Raw genomic sequence first — 14,764 nt, forward strand, 5'->3', positions numbered from 1 at the left:
AATATATTAGCACAGGAAGAATGAGGAGGACAAGCTCTGAGAGAAGAAGCTCCCCAAATGAAGAACACAGTAAGGGGACCAGGAAAACAGCACGAATGTAAAATAAATCAACAGTCACTGGTGAAACTTGTGGGGTGCAGAGATGCACCCCTGGGGTTCGGGAAGGAGACCTTGACTCGGAAACTTAGCTTAAAGCAGCAAGACAGCATGAGTGGCACCATGTGGAAGTGGCTCCCAGAATGCTTCAGTTCTGGGGTTTTATATTCTTCTACAGCAGTGAGGAGGTGACCCTGAGCAAGGGGTTGGGGAGGAGGTTTCCCAAAGGCATGGGGTGGTTCTCCTGATTTAGAGTATAGACAGATGAGGTGTGTCTTTGTCCATCTCAAATCAATGGGACAATCAAAGGAGGAGAATCCTCCCAGGGTCAGATGTTTGGGGTTGGGAGTCAGAGGGTGTAAGGGAGAAAAGGAATTTCCCTGATAAGCATGACTGAGCTTCTGGGGGTACAATACTCATGCCATCTCCCCCCTCTCCAAATATCTAGGGGAAAGGGTGAAGGTCTCAGTTTTTTGTAGCTTCTTCAGAGCTGAGAATGGTTGTAGAGCTGTCCCTGTCTGTTGTCAGGAGAGAGAGGTATTGGCTGTAGGCAATGTCCAGGGGTTCAGGCTGGGAAGGTTGCAGGGTTGCAATGGCATCCCAGTGACTCCAATGGGAGCTTTCACCCTAGAAGCAACTAGAGAAGTGACAAGGTTACAAATCAGAATTATATGTCCAGCTGGCTTGACATGCATGATTAAAAACCAGGAAAAGACAGAAAGTATAAGAAAAAGGATAGTCATGGCTAGAGCAAGAAAGGTTTAAATTAACAAGGAGGAAGGGGGTGGATAGAATGACTGAATGGGGCCCCTCCCATCAAGGGGTTAGCTGGTTTGATCCACTCCACACTTTCAGGTAAACCAAATCTCCTGTTTGGGCTGAGTGGAGGGATTCCTCCTTATCCTCTCTTGGGGGCTTGGGAAGGATAGGATTAGGGCATTCTCTCAAAACCTGGTGGATTGGGCCAAGTTGCTTAGAAAACCCAACAAGGCTGTGGATTCTGTATCTAAAAGAACATCAGAGGTTAGAAAAGGTCTCCCATACAACAGTTCAAATGGGCTCAGCCCTGAATCTGCCTGAGGAGCCACCCTGATTCTGGTTAGGGCAATTGGGAGAACTTGGGCCCAGTCAATCTGTATCTCCTCACAGAGTTTGGTGAGGGCTCTTTTTAGGAGTCGATTCATACATTCTTCTTTTCCTGAAGATTGGGCATGCCAGGCTGAGTGTAAATGACAAGTGATGCCCAATGCCTTGGAAAACATCTGTGTGATTTGTGAAATTAAGGGAGGACAATTATTGCTCTGGAGCATTTTCAGAAGGCCAAATCTTGGAATGATTTCAATTAAGTAAGGCTTTGTGACATCTTCTGCTTTCTCGGATTTCAAGAGGAACATTTTGGGCCAACCTGTAAAGGTGTCGACAAAGACTAAAAGGATCTTGTACCTTTTTCAAGGTGGCAAGTGGGTGAACTCTGCCAATCCTCACCTGGCGATTCCCTTCTCCTTTGGATGGGTTTAAGGAGGGGAAGTGGCCTAAGAGCTCCCATGCTGTTAGTTTGGGCACAGAGGGCACAGGATCTGCAGACCTCCCGAATGGTTTTAGAGATGCCTTTGCCTGTGAAAAGTGACTATCAAAACGGTTAATGCTTCTCTGCCCAAATGTGTGGAGTTATGGAGCCCCATAACCAATTTCCACATTAAGTTCTTTGGGAGGAGCAGTGGTCCAGAGAACGCCGCCACCTGCTGTCTTCAAGGGTAAATCCCTGGAGTTTTGCCTGTTCAGTTTCCTTCTTAGTATATGAGGGGGAAATGGAGTTAGGGCCAGAGCAGTCAAGGAAGTGACTCGTGCAGCTCTCTTGGCTTGGCGGCTAGGCCTGCCCTGTGGTTCCCTCGGCTTATGTTGGAATCCAGACCTTAGTGCCCTCCACGGTGATTTATGGCTGTCTGTGACATACTGAGTAACCTGCTTTCCTCATCCCATTTTCCATAAAGGAGGAGCCATCTGTGAACCAGCCCATCCCTGCCTCAGGGAGAGGAGAATCTTTAAGGTCTGGTCAGCTGGAAAAGGTGTGGTCTATCAACTCCTCACAGTCCTGGAGGATGGGGTCTCCTGGAAGAGGGGGGAGGGTAGCTGGAGTCAGGGTCCTGCCTACCTTTAGGGTAAGGCCAGGTAAAAGAGCTTGGTATTTAGTGAGGTGGCCTTCAGTAAGCCATCGGTGGCCTTCACCAGAAGTCTCCAGAATACCAAGGGGGGGGGGTGTCAGAATTTCTAGGGGTTGGTCCAGGGTTAGTTTAGATGCCTCTTCTGCATCTGGACTGTGGCAGAAACTGATCTCAGGCATGATGGCCACCCTTGGCTAATGGGATCTAATTTTTTTGAGGAGTAAACCAGGGGCCTTAGATCAGGTCCTAAGTACTGGGCTAAAACCCCGAGGGCAAACTGCTTCCTCATCCCTTTCTGCATGGCCTCAAGGAGACAGTCAACCATGTGATCTCTATGCTGTCTATGTCTTTCCTTCCTATAGTCCTACCTGGGATCTTGCCCTGGGATAATGGTAGTGCCAGGGACTAATGCCCACGTGCCGCCTTGAGCCTTCTCATCTATTTCTACAGCCAAATCCCAGATCCTCTTTTTCTCATCTGGGGTGCAACAGGTGGAGATAATGTGTAAATCTGTCCAGGACAGGTCAAACTGCAGGGTGAGGGATTTAAAACCATCAATGAATTTGGGGTGATTCTCTGAATAGCGGCCTAATTTCTCCTTAATTTGGGCTAAATCTGTCATAGAAAAAGGGACACGAACCCGAGCCAGCCCCTCTGGCAAGGGCACCTCTCTCATAGGGAGGAGATGGACTCTGTCACCATAACTCAGTCCACTCCGGGTGTGGAGTGGGCTTGGTTGGGGGATGGTTGAGGTCACATTATCAGGCTGTGGCGGGTACAACAGGATATTATGGTAGGGCGTGGCTTGGGAGATGGGAATGGTCTCAGGTTCTGAGCCTGGAGAGTAAGGTGGGGGTTTTGGAGCAGAGGGTTGAGAAGAGGAAACAGTTGAACCTGGAGGAGGAGATCCTGAAGTGAATGTTAGTTCTAAGGAGGCTGGGAGAGAGGAAGGCTGTGGTCAGACCTCAGCCGGTGGGGGAGCTCTTATCTCCCCTCTCCTCTGGGCCACAAATTTGCCATTGAGTGCTGAATCATCCAAAATGTCCTCTGGAGGGCTTTTCCCAGTAGGGGTCAGCAAGGGTGCAGTAAGGTATATACAGCAACCCCTCCTAAGCTCAGGATTCAGACTGAGTTTAATAAATACTGAAATATAGGGTTGTGCTGTTCTTTTCCCTTTCCTCATGCAAAACAAGTCCAATTGTTGGATTGTAGCAAGGCCTCTTGCTTATCAAGGATATAATGTGGCCATTTAACATTACAAAAAGAAATTAGTTTTTTTTTCAAGTTGTATAGATCCAATTTCCCCCAATTTTCAAGTATACACCCCAAAGGGGAATCTCGGGGTACAGTCTGTCTCTGTCCCATTCTGATGCAGAATGACTGATTCCACACCAAGGGTCAACGACTGTGCTTCCACAGAGGTTGCCCAACCTATAGCACTCATGTGAGGCAAGAGTCTCCCCTTTACCAGAACATCTTCTAGTATGAAAAAGAGGAGCCGATAGCCCCAGATCAGTGGCCAAACTAGACTGACATCTGGGGGCCGATGGGAGAGAGAGCATGAAAGGTCTCAAAGATGTCACCCAAAAGATGGGGGTTTCAGGAGTCCAAGAAAGACTCCTCCTTACTTGAGAAGCTGTGTACTCATCTTTTGGGTAGCCAAAAATGTTGGGTGCCAGATGGAAGGAGGAATCCCTCCACCCAGTCTTAACAGGAGATTTGTTATACCTGAAAATGTGGAGTGGATCAAACCAGCTAACCCCTTGATGGGAGGGGCTCCATTCAGTCATTCGATTCATCCCTGTCCCCCTTGTTATTTTAAACCTTTCTTGCTCTAGCCATGACTATCCTTTTTCTTATACTTTCTGTCTTTTCCTGGTTTTTAATCATGCATGTCAAGCCAGCTGGACAAATAATTCTGATTTGTAACCTTGTCACTTCTCTAGTTGCTTCTAGGGTGAAAGCTCCCATTGGAGTCACTGGGATGCCATTGCAACCCTGCAACCTTCCCAGCCTGAACCCCTGGACATTGCCTACAGCCAATACCTCTCTCTCCTGACAACAGACAGGGACAGCTCTACAACCATTCTCCGCTCTGAAGAAGCTACAGAATTCTGAGACCATCACTTCTATTCCCTTAGCTATTTGGAGAGGGGGGAGATGGCATGGGCACTGCACCCCCAGAAACTCAGGCAGACTCTTATGGGGGGGTTCCTTTTCTCCCTTACACCTTCTGACTCCCAACCCCAAACATCTGACCCTGGGAGGATTCTCCTCCTTTGATTGTCCCATTGATTGGAGATGAATAAAGACTCACTTCATCCATCTGTCCTCCAAATCAGGAGAACCACCCCATGCCTTCAGGCAAACCTCCTCCCCAACCCCTTGCCCCAGAGTCATGTCTTCACTGCTGTAAAAGAATATAAAAACTCCAGAATGGAGGCATTCTGGGAGCCACCCTCCATGTTGTGCCACTGGTGCTGTCTTGCTGTCCTCCTGAGGAGCAGCTCTTCTAGCCATGCTGTTCTACCTAGGAGGCAGGCTTCCACCTATGCTGCCTCCTGGTCAGATTCAACATGACTTTCCAAATAAATAAATTTCTCTTTATTTTTAAGCCAAGTTTCGGAGTCTTGCATTCTTGCAAAAGGTCTCCATCCCGAGCCCCAGGGGTTCACCTCTGAAGCCTACAGCAAAACTAAATGTGTAATTATGCCTAAACTTCAGCCCGGGGAAGCAATGAGGAAATGCCCTTCCTCCTTTCTCTGACTGGTTGAGGGCAGGGAGTGTTTCAGACAGTGTCAGGCCCTGTACTCTTCTCTTTTAGCCATCATTCTCTTCTTAGTCACAATCGATGGGGTGTTTGGCCCGCGCCTGGAGCACCCAGGATTGCAGCACTAGAGATGGGGAGGCAGGGGCCGGTGGAGGGGCTGGGCTTAGATATGTTTCACTGGCTTCTCTCTAGTGGGGGCAGGGTTGAAATTGTCTGTCACAGGCTTCCTCTCCCTTCAGCAGTGGCCAAGGGTGAAAGGACCACTGCTCCCTAACGGGGACACAAAGCAGTGGACGGTGGTAGGGAGGGTCTGAGGCCATTCCTCCTTCTCTTGGGCCCTCTGGCTCTAAGAAGCAGGCTAGGGTGGATCTTCTGTCCTTTGGTCTTTTCTAGGTCTCCAACTCAGGGTCTTGAACCAGGGGACCTGAGAGCCCAGGATTCCAGGCCAGTGAGCAGTCCTGCGAGGAAGGCCTGAGGAGCCAGGGTCCTGGGATGCGCCTGGGGTTGGGGTGGGGAGGCACTTTGGACCGGGTGGAGCTAAAGTTATGCAGGACCTGCACTAAACCAGGAACCTAACCATCCTCTTCTTTATAGACTACAGTGGAGACGGGATTGGATTCCCCAGGTGGTGGGGAGACCGTTGCTATACCTTGGAATTCAAGATTCCTTGGCAAAAGCAAATTTGTTCAGGACTTAAGTGGAACAGGGGTGCCTGGATCCCCCAAACCAGTGAACACCCCCCAATCCTCAGGGTAACGGAGAACACTGGGCCTCGGTGAAAAATGGTCCATCAGCTTTTCAGACAGTGGGCCCCCGAATCATTATTATACAAAGGAAAACTCCCAAGGAGAGGTAGGAGGGGTCTGTCTGGAAATGACTCCAGTGTGAAACCAAACCAAACCTTAAAATAAAGCAATCCAGATAATGTAGACGCACACGTGGATGCACAATGAGCCCGTGTACAAATAGCCGATAGGAGAGTTTACAGTTTGAGGGGGGCCGTTGGCAGGCTTCTTGCTTTCTGCTCTCATTTAGACGTTTGAACACCCACACGGAGGGTTTAATTGCACTTTGTGATGGGCCCTAAGATTTTCCTTCCAGTTGAAGCCCTTCCCACAGTTACCCCATTCAAATGGCTCTCTCCAGTGTGAATTCTCTTGTTCCTTCTTCCTAAAGGCTTTGGCACCTTCATGCAGATCAAAGGCCTGCTTGCCGCTGCCGATTCTCCGACTCAAGAGACCCGTCTTTGCCGTTCCTTCCATCAGGAACCTTAACGTGGGGGAATTCTGGGGATCCCCGACAGCGTCCCGGGGGCTTCAAGGACCTGCTTTCCTCTTCCATGATTTCTTTCCTCTTGGAATGTCCTGTTGGCAGACGTTCACCAAAGGGTTTCCTGGGTTCATGGCTTCTGTGGAATCTTTCTCCAGGCTGAATGATTCTCTGTAAGAGAGGTGCGAATGATGACTGAATGCTTCCCTGCTTTCATCACGTACCAAGGATTTCTCTCTGGTAGGAATTCTCTGCTGGGTAACATAATTGTTGGACAATTACGTTCTCTTCTGAGCTGGAGCTGTTACCCATCCCACCAACAGGGTTCTCTCTAGTCTGGATTCTATTGGTTGGAGCTGAGCGTTTCCCCAGCTCCACTTTCTTGTCACTTTGAGCCCTCTGATGGGTGACTGGAGGCTTTTCCACGTTTATAATCCAGGACTTTGCTCCAGTCTGTATTCTCTGGTGGTGAGAAGCACACGCCATTTTACTGCTGGCTTTCCTACATTTGATGTGCTTATGTAGAGCCAATGAAAGAAAAAGATGACACCTGCAAGGGGCAGCTCGGTGATGCTAGTGCATAGAGCACTAAGTCTAGGGTGGGACGCGTCTTCCCGAGTTCAAATTTGAACTCAGACACTTTCCAGCCGTGTGACCCTGGGCAAGTCACTTAACTCTGTTGACCTCAATTTTCTCATCTATCAAATGAGCTGCAGGAAACAGCAGACCACTCCAGTATCTTGGCCAAGAAAACCCTAAATGGGGTCAAGAAGAGTCAGACATGCCTGAAAACAACTGACGAACAACCAAAAAAGGGGAGAGGAGGAAGAGGCTTCCCACAGGCCAGGCACCACCGGATTTGACACTCCAAAAATGCCTACGCAGATTAGCTGGGCAAAGTGTAACTCCTCAGCGCATTCTATTGCATTGAATTCGGTTTTTAGCTTTGCTCCGGTGCCCAAACGTCTCTGGCATTCCTTTGGACGATTATCCTTGGTCCATCTTGTCTCTCTTCTCCATCCTGGAATAGGAGGAGCTGCCCGTAGTTGGTGTGGTCTGCCCTGGGATGCTGCGCAGTCGCAGGCGAGTCTTCAGTTTCACAGAAAAAAGTCCCCAAAGCCTGGATCAGCCTTTGTCTGGGCTGCTTCTGTGTTAAGTTCTAGGTTCTCTTTCCTCCTCCAAGGAGGGAGAAGATCAATCTCAGAAAGGTGGGATATGCCGAAGGAGAAGTGTGAGGAGCCAGCGAGGAAGGCCCGGGCTACCCAGAACTTCGTGGGGATACAGAGAACCACTGGGCGAGGCCCCTGATCCCTGTGCCAAGAGTGAGCTGGAGCCAGCTTCTCTCAGCCGGGCTGCCGTGAGCATGGACCTCTGGGAAATCAGCAGCAGACCCCGATTGGGTTTGATGGATTGTAGACACTAAAGCTCTACTGGAGGAAATGTTAATAAGGCAGGAGAAACCTCAAAGTCGTTAAATATTTATCAGGCCACCAAGCCAGAGGGGCGGTCATCTCTGGCCTGATAAATATTTAATGATGGCCTGATGGGAGATTGCTATTGCTCTAGACCCTGGGGGAGTCCTCAGGGATCCAGGCAGGTGACAAACTTCAGCAAAGTGGCCAGAGCATCGCCTCCCCTGGAAGGTGGGAAAGGGACTCAGTGCGAAAGGTGCCTCTGGGCTAGGAAGACCTAGAATGCCGCCAACAGGGAGCACTCTGTGCTAGGAGCTGGGGGAGATCCAAGCATGGCCAGAACTGGGCGCCTGGCTCCTTGAAGCCCCCATCAGGGAAGATGGCCCGCATGTAGATAACCAGGCATCCGGAGGGGACAACCACACATGAGGACACACACACACACACACACACACACACGGTCCAAGGAGGTGCCCAACATTCTTCACAAGAGAGTATGAAAATGGCAGGAAAAGGCCTGCCAGAATGTGCTCGATTGGCTCGAGCCTCCATTTCCCAGGTGGGTCTCTGCTCCTTGGGACCTCGACGTTCCAGCAATGCTTTGGGACTCCAAGCTAAGCCTGGGCAATGGCAGCCACCAGCCAAATCCCACCTGCGCCATCCCATCTGAACCTGGACAAGGAGCACCAGAAAGCAGTCCTTCTCCTAACCAGGAGTGACATCGGGTGGTTTCTAGATCCACCAGCTGCCAAGGGCCGTTTCCCAGGACTGCACCAAGCCAGGAGATTCTGTTAGCAAGCCTGGGAGAGGATGCCTAGTGCCTGTCCACCGACCTTGTGTGGGGATAGAGTAGATGCCAAGCCTGCGCCTGCACCTGCTCCTCCTGTTCCAGGACTCTGTGGGGCCAGACATGACCAGTGAGCCAGAGAGGAGGCCACCAGGCAGAGGAGTCTGCTGTCCTGGACGAGCCGCCCGGCGGTGAAGGCTGCTTTTTGAAGGAGCGCAGAGGGTGCTGGGCACCGCTGGCATTCCATAGAAATTTCAGGCCTGAGAAAGGCTCTAGAGGCAGCCACTATTATCCCCATTTTATACGGGGATGAGCACATGGAGAAAGAGGTTAAGGGTCAGGCAAGAAGTCTCCTGAAAAATGGGAGGGGGGTCCTCAAGGCTCCTTGGGACACTTGGGGAGGAGAGGACGGTGTCTGGAAGTGACTCACACAAAGTTACAGAATCACAGACTTCCACCCAACAGGACCCGTAGAGGCCAATCCTGGCCCCTCCCCCATTTACAGCTGAGGAACCGAGACAGGCAGTAGTCTAGGGACCTGTCTATGGTCACCTAGCTTATGGGCACCCCAGGTAGGATTTGAATTCGGACCTTCCCATCTCCAGCCCAGCCAGGCAAGTCCCACCCTTGAAGACTCCCTGAATCTCCCTCCCCAGCTGCCCAGGGTAGGCCCTCTTTGGGGGGAGCCTCCAATGGGGCCCACTCCCTGGGCTGTGGCTGCTCCTCTCCTGCATACCCTTAATCAATGCTCAGAGCCTGCACTGGGAAGGCCCCTTCCCCCATTTTATGGATGGCTCCTCAGGCACACCCCAGACCTCCCTGACTCAGAGGGTGGCGCTACCCATTGGACAACCCTTCCTAGCTCTGGGTCACCACCTTCTTCTGGGGCAGGAGGAGCCCCCTCCCCATCTGGGCCAGGGTGAGCCCTTCTTCCATTTTCTTCTTGCCAAGCCTCTGCCATACTCCTCCCTTCCTCAAGAACCTTCAGGGGCTCCAAAGTGCCCCCCAGGATAGAACAAACCCAGGCAGGTAAGAAGAGCCTCCCCACAATGACTTCCTTCCCATTTGTCTCCTCCAGTCACTCTACATCAACCACCAGCCTCAGTCTATACTGCCTGCCCCCTTCTCATCCAGTGTTCTCCAGGACTTGGTTCTGGCCCCTTCCTGGTGTCCTGGCTGCTTGGAAGTTCTGAGCCCTCCCTGACACCCCCCAGCTCCCAGGACCCCTCACCCCGGACCCCAAGCACTGACCCAGCACCCACAGAGGCAGCTGCTGGAGTGGAAGTGCTGGGAAGGCCGCCCCTTCCAGGAAGTTGTGCTCGGCATACTGCAGTCACTTAATAAGTGCCCATAGTTGACTGTTCCCTCAGGGTCTAATAGTCCTTTCCGAGCCCTCTGCTGTGCACAGGGACACGGAGATGAAAATGTCCCTGCCCTCTGGGAGCTCCCTGTCTCTCAGGAGAGACATCGTGGCCCAGGCAAGACTTCAGACCCACAGTGGGCTTTAGCCCTGCATCTCTTGGCTGGGAGCCTTTGCCCAGTAGACTTCCAGAGCTGGCTGCTACATGGCCCCAAAGGTTGTGGCTTAGACCCCCTCCTTCCACCCTCTGCCAGGCCCCCCGCTTTCCCTCAAACCAAGGCTGGGACAGTGCGCCCTAGGAAGCGGACCTCTGCCCTTGGAGCCTTTATGGAGTGGCAAAATAACCTAAACTCTGCTCCTAAAAAGGACAGATTCAAGTCTCTCCAAGCGACGGTGCAGCGTGAGATCAGGAAGATGCAAGACCGATGGTGGGAAAAAAGGCAGAAGAAATCTAGCGCGTTGCTGATACGAAAAACTACAAACAATTTTTCAGTGCCCTCAAGACTGTCTATGGGCCATCAAAACCCACCACCTCTCCCTTGCTATCCGCTGACGGTGACACCCTCATAAAAGATAAAAAAGGCATCAGCAACAGGTGGAAAGAACACTTCAGTCAGCTTCTCAACCGACCTTCTTCAGTCGACCAAAGCACCCTTGACCAGATCCTCCCAAACTGCACCATTGAACAACTTGATGTCCCTCCTTCAATAGAGGAAGTCCAAAAAGCCATTAAACAAATGAGTGCAGGCAAAGCATCCGGTAAAGACGGGATCCCAACCGAGGTGTACAAGGCCTTAAATGGAAAGGCGCTCCAGGCATTCCACATAGTGCTGACCAGCATATGGGAAGAGGAAGACATGCCCCCAGAACTCAGAGATGCCTCCACCGTAGCCCTATACAAGAACAAAGGCTCACGAGCAGCCTGTGATGACTACAGAGGCATCTCACTACTCTCCACTGCTGGAAAGATCCTCACCCGTGTTATACTCAACAGACTCCTGTCACCTGTTTCAGAGCAGAACCTGCCTGAATCACAATGTGGCTTCCGACCAGATCGCAGCACCATTGACATGGTCTTCACGGTGAGGCAAATGCAAGAAAAATGCCTTGAGCAGAACCTGAGTCTCTACATTGTCTTCATAGACCTGACGAAGGCGTTCAACACAGTGAACAGGGACGTATTGTGGGTGATCCTCAGCAAGCTCGGTTGCCCAGCAAAATTCGTCAAACTGATCCAGCTCTTTCATGTCAACATGAGAGGGGAAGTCCTATCTGGTGGTGTGACAAGGAAATCACTTTAAAAGACTGATATATATTAATTTAAGGTCACCAAGGAACTCAGCTATGTAATTCCTAAATGAAAACTCAAGTCAGCAGTCAACCTTTTATGGAGTTTTTCATTACAAACAGGAGGAAGAAAGGTATTAGAGAGAGAGAGAGAGAGAGAGAGAGAGAGAGAGAGAGAGAGAGAGAGAGAGAGAGAGAGAGAGAGAGAGAGAGGGTTGGGGGTGGGGAATAGGGCTTAAATACCTCCTCTGTTTAGTCTGGGCCAAAAGGCCCAAGCCCTTAGATAGCTGAGGCAAAGAAAAGAGATCAGTCCCTATCACTCACGTGACCAAAATGGAGAAACAGTCTCAGGGGCCTCCACCTCCAGCCTCCTTCAGAGCCACCTTGCTCAGAGCAAAACCTCCTCCATTCTCTCCTCAGACCCCGCTATCTTTTAGCAAACAATCTAAGTTCCCTCCCCTCAGTTCTCACATCTACCAATCACTGTCGATGTCTCCCCTGTGCCAATGGTGGTTCTAGTTTAACCCAGGACTGCCCAGAGGTCTGTGGCTTTGCACATGTCTGTTGAAGGTCATATTCTCAAATAATTAAATCTTGATCCTTTGCTGCAGCCCTTCCTAAATCCTGTTACTCTAAGTAGGGTGGAAATTGTATTTTCCAAGACCTAGTTCTGTCATTCCAAGTATCTCTATTGTATTAATTCTAAAATCAATCATGACTCAAGGAACTTCCTGTTCTATGCTTAAGCATAGGTCAAAGCCCTTTCCATTGTTTAGCAAAAGGTTTCTGTCCTAAAGTAGTCTTAGGTAGGGAGGAGAAGGACCCTCCCTACCTAATGTTGGAAATGGGGAAATTTCCAACATTCATAAGTCTAAGAAATTTTAAGGTTTACAGTGGAGAGACTTCTGATTGCTTCAACATCTCCAATGGCGTGAAACAAGGCTGTGTCCTCGCTCCGGTACTATTCAACCTATTTTTCACCCAAGTATTACGACATGCTGTGATGGATCTAGACCTGGGCGTCTACATCAAAATCTGACTGGATGGCTCACTATTTGACCTTCGCCGCCTGACTGCAAAAACAAAGACAACAGAGACACTCATCCTGGAAGCTCTCTTTGCAGATGACTGTGCTCTCATGGCCCACCAAGAAAATCATCTCCAAGCCATTGTGGACAGGTTCTCCACCGCAACAAAACTGTTTGGCCTGACTATCAGCCTCAGCAAAACAGAGGTGCTGTTCCAGCCTGCACCAGGGAGGCCAACAAACCAGCCGTGCATTACAATCGATGGCACACAGCTTTCTAACATCAACACTTTCAAGTACCTGGGCAGCACCATCGCCAACGACGGGTCCCTAGACCATGAGATCAATGCCAGGATACAAAAGGCTAGCCAAGCACTTGGGCGGCTGCGCTGCAAAGTCCTCCAACACAGAGGTGTAAGCACTGCGACGAAGCTCAAAGTGTATAATATAATGCAGTGGTCCTCAGCTTGATCCTGCACGGTTGTCAGACATGGACACTGTACTGGAAGCACATGAAGCAGTTGGAGCAATTCCACCAACGTTCTCTCCGGTCAATCATGAAGATCCGATGGCAGGACCGAATCACCAATCAGGAAGTCCTTGAAAGAGCCAACTCCACCAGCATTGAAGTTATGGTCCTCAAAACCCAGCTATGATGGTCTGGACACGTCATCCCCACGGACCCACAGCGAATACCAAGACAGGTATTCTATGGGGAACTGTCAGCTGGACTCAGGAAACAAGGCCGACCAAAGAAAAGATTCAAGGATCAGCTAAAGTTCAACTTGAAGTGGGCTGGCATTACACCAAAGCAACTAGAACTCGCTGCCTCTGACAGAAGCAGCTGGCGAACCCATATTAACCATGCGGCCACCACCTTTGAAGATGAGCGACGTCGACGTCTTGCCGCTGCGCTTGAATGCCGACACCAGGCCACAACTGCACCTCCCATAACAACTGGAGTCCCATGCCCCATGTGCCACAAACTTTGCGCCTCAGCCTTTGAACTCCAAAGCCACATGAGGATACACCGTAGATGAAACTGCACAAAGACAATAGTCATTCTCGATCACCGAGAGACTACCACTACTACACTCTTTATTCTGACCAAACCACCGCTGGTTCTGGGTTCCAAAGAGATTTTCAAAATAAGGGGAAGGATCAAGGTGTACAAAAATATTTACAGCAGCTCTTTTTGTGATGGAAAAGAACTGGAAATTAGCAAGATGCCTATTCATTGGAGAATGGCTAAATACCTGGTGGTTTATGGTTGTGCCATAACAAAGGACCAATAGGATGATTTCAGAAAAAACCTCCAAAGAATGCCATGAACTGATGAGAAGTGAAGTCAGCAAAAGCAGGAATGCATCGCAGTACCCAGTAAAAGCAACCGTAGGATGAATCGCTGTGAATGACAGCAAAAATCCAATGATCCGAGCCCCTCCAAAGCATGCAAGAGGATAAATGCTACCGACCTCTGCTGAAAGAACTGATGGAGTGTGACTGTGGACAGAAGCAGGCCATCTTCCACTTGATTTTCTTTGGGGGATTTTAGAAATGAGTCTTCTTCCATGACAGGACCAACTGGACGTGTACAAGCTATATCAAATGGGATGATGGGGAGGAGGGGGAGAGAATTTGGAATTTGAAATTGTATTAAACAAATGTTAAAACTGTTGTGTAATTGGGAAAGAAATTCTTGAGCCAAATTTAAACGTGTAGACCTGAACACTATATCTATGTATTGTGGCATTTAAAAGAGTGGGAGCCATAAACTGTCAGATTTAAAATGGTTGATGTTGTAAACTGTAGTGAGTTAAAATGGTGGAAGATATAAATTGTGATAGATATAAGAGAGGGTGAGTAAATTTGACCGCAGAAAATATGTTTCACTACAGTGTCTTGGTTTTTAAATCAAATATAAGGTGGTTGCCAGGGAATATAGTCTGTAATGGTGAAAATGTCACCTTTTTAAGATTGATGTAATATTGAACAATGGCCGCCAAGGAATTTACTTATGAAATTCCTAAAATGAAACACTCAAGTCAGAATAGAGTTTATGGAGGTTCAATCACAATGGGAGTAGGGAAAGGAGAGGGAGAGAAGGAGAGAGGAGAAAAAGGAAAGGGGCTACTCAACCTCTGACCAAGGCAGAGGGAGTTTTAGGCCCAAAGGGCCAAGGTGGAAAGAATCAGTCCTTAACTCACGTGAGTGATCTGAAGGAAAGCTGTCTGCGGGCGTCCTCCCTATCCAAGCTCCTAACACCAACTCGCGTCTAGCTCTCTCCACAGGAAGTGAGCGAATTCCAGAGGCTGTTCTCTACCTCACTTCCTGTGTCTCACAAGTGCCAATGGTTGGCTCTAGCTTGGCTTAGGACAACCCAGGTGGTCAGTCAGTTATTTCTGATTTGTCATTGACTAGCACATACCCGTGTAGTGTGGGTGTGCACAATTTTTGGGTGCTAGACCAAGATGGAGACTTTTAAAATTCACAAGTCCCAATTATGAATATACCCAAGTCAATTGGGTTTTATAGAGATTTTAATTAACAATACAATGAGTAATCAAAGAAAGAGAGAGAGAGAGAGAAAAGTA

The 14,764-nt window shown here is 49.5% G+C and overlaps 1 long non-coding RNA gene across 1 annotated transcript; it reads left to right on the plus strand.

The window, feature by feature from the left end:
• The first annotated feature begins 148 nt into the window (after positions 1–148).
• LOC130458830 (uncharacterized) lies at positions 149–4,877 on the plus strand. The gene is made up of 2 exons (XR_008918205.1): positions 149–284; positions 4,205–4,877. It is a non-coding gene; the product is annotated as an uncharacterized LOC130458830 (long non-coding RNA).
• The last annotated feature ends 9,887 nt before the right edge of the window (positions 4,878–14,764 follow it).

This window comes from Monodelphis domestica, chromosome 4 (genome assembly GCF_027887165.1).
Source record: "Monodelphis domestica isolate mMonDom1 chromosome 4, mMonDom1.pri, whole genome shotgun sequence".
Classification (NCBI taxonomy): domain Eukaryota; kingdom Metazoa; phylum Chordata; class Mammalia; order Didelphimorphia; family Didelphidae; genus Monodelphis; species Monodelphis domestica.